Consider the following 6979-nt stretch of genomic DNA (forward strand, 5'->3'; position numbering starts at 1 on the left):
ATAATGATCCATATATACATTGACTCCACAATATCAATAATCTACATATCAAGGTAAGCATAAAGTGCAGTCTAGATGTACTATTCTTAACTCCCTATCTATCTAACTTTACAAAATGATTGCAGTCTATTTTTCAGTCAATATAGGTGAAGAGTGATATTAAGACTTCAAGATTAAGGTAAAGATTGAGGATCAATATTCCAAGTTCATGCATCTGTATCTTGATGAACGTTTGTTCTGCCTTAATGTGAGTGTCTTCCCACAGTGTTTATGTATTTTCTGCCCTTGCTATGGTATGTAAGCTGAATCACTGTTAAGGCACCTGTCCTAATATCACTTTATACATTCCCCTATGACAGTTTATTCCATATTTGAATCTCTGTGTGCCTCTCTTGATTTTCTTCTCCCCGTCCAATATGGAGGCCCGATTCACAGAACTGACTTAAGGCAACATCCTATACTTACTACCATATACACATTTTGGTATTCACAGAAGGCACTTACTCATTTTGGTATTCACAGAAGGCACTTAGTTATTGATGAGTAAGTGCCTTCTGTAAATACCAAAATGAGTAAGTGCACTTGCTCATTTTGGTATTCACAGAAGGCACTTACTCATCAATGAGTAAGTGCCTTCTGTGAATACCAAATTGGGTAAGTGACTTCTGTGAATACCAAAATGGTAGTAAGTTCAGGATTTTGTCTTAAGTTAGTTCTCTGAATCGGGCCGGAGATCCACATGACAATATAGACAGTGTATTCTGTGTTTCAGTGCTGTTGCATTAGATGCCACAGCGTAAGTGTTCCATGTCTCATTGTCAGCTTTTCATCACCCAGGATCAGAAGTATTAGTGTAAACCCTGAATGACTGTCAGTGTGTTCTCTGTGCCTATTCCAACATATTCCTATGGCGGAGTCAGTGTATTCTGTGCTCCTGTTTTACTCCATTTCTTGCCCTATGCCGTTGCATTCAATGAGGCTGTATTCAGTGGATTCTCTGATCAAATGTGCCTGGGAGCCACCTTCAGAAGATTATTGGTGGACCTCAGGTCACAGGATCTAATTTTGAACTTGGCCTCAAAAAAGGATGCATCCGGGGGGAGGAGCTTCGCGCGATTCCAAGATGGACGCGTGAGCTAAGGGCTCCCGAGACCCCTTCCGCCTCCCGCGACTATCCTGTTACTGATCCTGATTATGACGACGGGTACTTTTTATTGATGCCCTGCTGATGCCAGCGATCCTTTCAAAAATCGATTTGGCCGTCGGATACCGGACTTACTACACCCTGAACTTTGAGGCCTACATCGTATGCCAGCCGGGGGCTTGAGTCCCCGAGATACCCAGGTGGCAATTCAACAACAACGGCTGATAATCCACGCCCTCTGCCCCTGGTGTACTTTCGGTTTCATTTCTGCTCCTTGTTGAGAACGCCCAATTCCCGATCGGAGTTCTGATTCTGCTATCGCTGCCAGCCTTTTGCTAGTGCTGTGTCCCTGTCTACTCGCAGTTCCGAGCCTGCCACGACGAAGATCATTTTGACTGGATTCTACAATTCCAGTTGGGGCTCCTTACACGTCATGACGGGCAGAACAGTCGTTGAGAGACGCGGCGCTAGAGGTTCGTCCCGAGGGGGGGTCACCCAATCTCAGACCATTGATCGATTTACTCGACCGAGGGGCTCCCTGGGTGGATCGAGTGGTGCCCTGGAGGGAGCTGGGGACGGTACTCCTGATGACGAGGAGCCAACATTGAAAGACGTTATGGGTGCTATTGCGAGTGTCCGATCCACCATGGGCCAGCAATATGAAACCCTGGCAGCTAAGATAGATACGGTGGCGATCGATGTCACCCTCATCAGAGCAGACCTTGGGAAAACCAACGAGCGTGTCAAATCTCTCGACCTCAAGACTGCTAGTTTGACCACGGATGTCTCGGAACTCCAGACCACGGTCCGCCATCTTCGGACTACCTGTGACCTGTTTGCCAATCGGTTGGAGGATTTTGAGGGCCGTGCCAGGCGCAATAACGTTCGCATTGTGGGTGTCCCGGAGAATTCTGCCGACATGCCTGTTGATATCCTGGTGGAGGACCTTGTGCTCAAGCATCTGATACCGAAAGGCCTAAGTAAATTCTTCGCTGTGGAGCGGGCCCACCGTGTCCCGGGTGGCAAGCCAAAGACGGGAGCCGCTCCGCGGCCCATAATTGCTAGACTCTTCAATTTTCGTGATAGAGACGCTATCCTGCAAGCTTCCCGAACCAATGGGCCCACACTAAATTTGAGAACGCTTCAATTTGTTTTTACCCTGACTTCACTCAGGCAGTGCAGAAACAAAGGATGGGCTTTACGGGTGTGAAACGGCGCCTCAGGGACCTGGGACTAAAATATGCTATGCTCTTCCCGGCCCGTCTGAGAATCGAGCATGCTGATCGTGCGCTTTTCTTTGACCGCCCTGAGGTGGTTAGTGACTGGTTGGACACTTTATCGACGCGACATGAAGGCCCGGAGGACACGAGAGGCGCTGAGGGAGGCGTGGAGGACCAGGAGCAGTGAGTCTACATCGGCGAGCCAGAATCCGTTGCAGTGGCTTAGAGACTATGTTTTAAGCATGGTGTGAATGCCTGGGGGTGGGGGGGTTCAGGGGATCTTCCTCCTCTGGGGACTTTTCTCGCTTTCTGTAGGTTAGTTTAATGGGACGACAGGCACTGCAAGTTGGGGTGGCTCTTCGGTCTACCGCAGGGGTGCAGGGAGGGGGGTTTGAGTTTGATGGGTTCACTGGGGGTGGTGGGGGGGTTCTTTCCTATTTGTTTGTTTCGAGGCTGTGCTGTGCTTTACATTTACTGTCATGTGACTGTTTTGAGATGGGGGGGCGGTCGGTCTTCTTTCGGGATGGGGGTAGGGGGCTTAGGGTGTTGAGCTGGAATGGTAACGGTCTTGGGGACAGGGTTAAACGTGGGATTGTGCTGCAATACTTGAAGAGGTGTTCCCCGGATGTGGTCCTGCTCCAGGAGACCCATTTGGTGGGCAATACATGTCACGCATTGAATAGAAGAGGCTATCGTTTGGTGGCGCATTCCGGCTTCACTTCGGGGTCGAGAGGGGCTGGTATCCTGGTCAGGAATTCCCTTCCCCTGGAGATAGATGGCACGGTGTTGGATGACAGGGGCCGCTATGCAGGCATTACGGGGAGATGGGAGGGGAAATTGATTTCCATACTGTCTATCTATGTTCCGCCTGGGCTGCAATCCACTACATTTGCCGATTTGGGTGAGGTCATTCTGGGTTTGCCTGATGGTTTGCTGGTGTTGGGTGGTGACTTTAACTCTGTGGCGAATGGTGAGAGTGATCGTAGCCCCCCCAGACTCCTCCCAACATCACAGTTATGGTTGGGGAAATTCTTGGATGCCTTCGGGCTGGCCGACTGTTGGAGACAACTGCACCCTGGCCGGCTTCAGTATACTTTTCACTCGGGAGCCCATGGAAGTCTCTCGATACTTGACTATATCCTCGTGCCGATGGTGCAGTTGTTCTCTGTGCGTGAAATTAAACACCTGGCTAGAGGGATCTCAGACCACTCCCCGATATGGCTCCACTTAGATATCTGTTTGGGGACTGGGGGCCGAATTGCCCCAATCAATCCATGGCACTTTCAGAATCCCAAAATCAGATCTGAGATATCCCATGGCTTCCTCAAATAAGCTCTCCATATTCTCCCCAAAGGGATGCAATTGGGGCAGCTCAATTGTCTATGCAGTAGTGTGCCCTCCATCTCGCAGCCTGTGAAGCAGGCCACACTCTCCGCCCTCCCAGTCATATGCAGCTGTGTTCTCATATAATATGTTTGGTGGAGATTTTGAATTGGTTCAGGAGATAGTTCGCTTTTATAGCAACGTCTGCGGGAAAGCCTAATGCCATCTGCCAGACTTCTTCATCTAACTCTCCCAGTTCTTGCTCCTAGCTACCCTACTGTCTTAAAAGGGAGGCCTGAATGTTTCTAATTATAATGCTATACTTCATTGAGATGAGTTTACTGCCCACTTGTTCATCCAAAAGTACCTCTTCCAAAGGGGAGTCCTCTTGAGTTTACTTCTACTGCAGCTAAAAATCCTAAAGGGCATCTCTCAACTGGCCATATTGTAGCAACTGTGTCTCCGGCATCTGGTATTCGTTCCTCAGGGAAATCAAACGGCACCAGGCAATTAGCATCCCAGATGTCTGCTAAGTTAAAAAGACCATTATTATCCCAGCCCTGGAAGCCTCCGAGTGCCACTAATGGCTGCAATCTGTAACCTTCTCATAACTATATTTTTGGGGTCAGGTTACCTCCCCAACCATCTATTCAGTAAGCCTCTTCCAGGTGTCCACTACCGTCCTAGTGGCCTGTCCTAGGATCCAGCCTCCCCATAGAGAGCTTGCACATAGCTCTTCTTGCCCATACCTAGCTTGTACTTTCAGAATGCCAGATCTTCCCAGCCCTCACATGCCGTCATTGACCACGCTAACCTGCCCGCTTCATAATATTTCCTGATACACAGTAGAATTGTACCCTCCTCGTACTTGGATTTTTAGAGGACCTTCATAGCTCTGTGGGGTTGCCCCCCTGCCCAAAGATGTTTTCTCACAAGTACATCCACCTTGGTGAACAGAGCTTTCAGGATCTTATATGGACTGTTGGAAGGATGTATAAGAGTCAGCGAAGAGCTATCATTTTAAACATTTCTTCCTTTCCTATTAATGCTATTAATGAGAGAGACAACCTATGCCAATGTTCCAAGTCCCATTGTAGCCCCTTTATCATGGGCCCCAAGTTTCTCTTGTAATGTGAGTCAGCATCTCTTGTGACCCAAATCCCAATGGATTTACACCTCCTAGTTTCCACCCTTAGTGGCAGAGGCTGCAACCCATCAGGATCCCAGTCCTGTTTATGGCAAAGCTGGTATGCTTGCCAAATATGTGGAAAATATCCTGCAGCCGGCTAGGCATCTGGTCTGTTTTCGCGAAGTCCAGCAAAATGTCATCCACATACAATGGTACACACTCTTCCCATCGAGTGCCTCCGGGCCAACTCCATATCTGCACATTGATCTGCACCCATTATGCCAATGCCTCTTTTGCCTTTTTGAAAACAACAAGGGAACCCAAAAAAGTCGGCAAGGGACCTTGGGAGTCAATATTATTAAGGCAACAGTGGTCCCTTACAAATAATAATGCTTAATCAATAAATATAGACGAAGTCGTTGCTATATTTGAAAGCGACATGCCCAGCCGGGCAGAGGTCTTGGTATTTACTTTTCAGTCAATGTAAAACATGAATAACACACAATATACAAGACAGGGCACAATCCTGGACCCAGTCAATCACACATGAAATATCAGGACAGAGAACAATTAAAGGGAACAAATAAAAGGGCTTAGGCAAGAGCTTAACGTTCTGTAAACTTGTTAATCGCACTGGTACTCTCTTCACATCGCTTTTTCGCAAACCAACTAAGCGCAATACTCTGCTCAGCTATAAAAGCTGTCACCCCAGGGCCCTAAGGGACAGTCTACCTTATTCGCAGTTCCTCTGAATAAGGAGAAACTGCTCACACAAAACGGACTATTTTTCTGAAGCACAAATACTTTCCACCAAACCCATTTCCCGAGGCTATCCCCGCAACCTAGTGCGTAACGCATCAAAGAGAGCGTGGTACTGCCCCCGAGACACTCTACTCGAACCCAAACCCAAACCAGTGGCAGAACGCCTTGTCTGCGTCACAACATTCTCCACAGTTTCTAGCATAGTTCGCAAAACCATCAGGAAGAATTGGCCAATTCTCAATGCGGGCTCACTCAACATAGACCCACCTATGTTCGCATTTAAAAGAAGTAAGAATGTGAAAGACCACCTGGTTCGAGCTGCATTGCCCTCCATCCGGAACTCCAACCCGACACTGAATGACCTTTGGTCCTTAGCCGCCCCGAAAGGACATATTAAATGTGGTAATTGTATAGTGTGCGAGTTTACCATAGAGACAAAGGAGTTTGTTTTTAAGGGTGTGAAAAATGTCTTAAAATCCCTGAGTAATTGGAATACTTGCAACGTGATATATGCCATTTTTTGTCCTTGTGAAATGATTTATGTGGGCCAAACAAAGCAAAAGATCCGGCTACGCATCTCGCAACATCGCAGCAGAATTTGATGCAAGACAGCGAATCCGCCGCTTGTGGATCACTTTCTTGAGAAGGGACACACAGAAAATGACATTCGGTGGACAGTTATCACAACTGTGAAACTTCCCCCGAGAGGAGGGGATCTCACACGCATCCTCAATAAGGAGTTGAAATGGATTTTAAAGACTGATAGTCTCAACACAGGATTAAACCTACAGGAGGACTGGAATACCTTGATATGAACATTTTAGCCCGAGTTCCATGCATTCCTCCATGTTCTTTCTCTGTTTACAAACGGCTGTCTATTTTACGCAGTAGGATAGTTTGCCTTCTACAAATGTTTTGTTCTAATTACCTTATCTGCTAAATTTGAAACTGTTCTAAAAATGTGGCCCTCCTTCTCTCCTTCTCTCCTATCTATATTCATCCCTTCTAAATGGCCGACACAGTCGACACTACCTCTTGTCACCTCTTCCATGTCTATTATTCACATGGTAGCGTCTGCCCAATCAAAATGGCCAACACAGACGACACTACCTCTTGTCACCTCTTCTATGTCTAATAATCACATGGGAGCGTCTGCCCAATCAAATGCACTCTCCTCCCACATATATACTCCATGCATGACTCGCCACTCCTACCGGCACCCGCGACTGAGCAGTACTGCATTCTTACTATCGGTAAGTCCTTACCTAGAAGTTTTGCCCGACCACCACGCTCTACGCTGGTTCCCCCCTGGGGCTGCCGGGTCTACCATCTAATTCCCGCCAACCTTTTGCTTCCCCACCCAGGTTATCGTACCGGACTATCTTGAATGTCCCTATATTC

The sequence above is a fragment of the Lissotriton helveticus genome, chromosome 7 (assembly GCF_964261635.1).
Source record: "Lissotriton helveticus chromosome 7, aLisHel1.1, whole genome shotgun sequence".
In the NCBI taxonomy this organism is placed as follows: domain Eukaryota; kingdom Metazoa; phylum Chordata; class Amphibia; order Caudata; family Salamandridae; genus Lissotriton; species Lissotriton helveticus.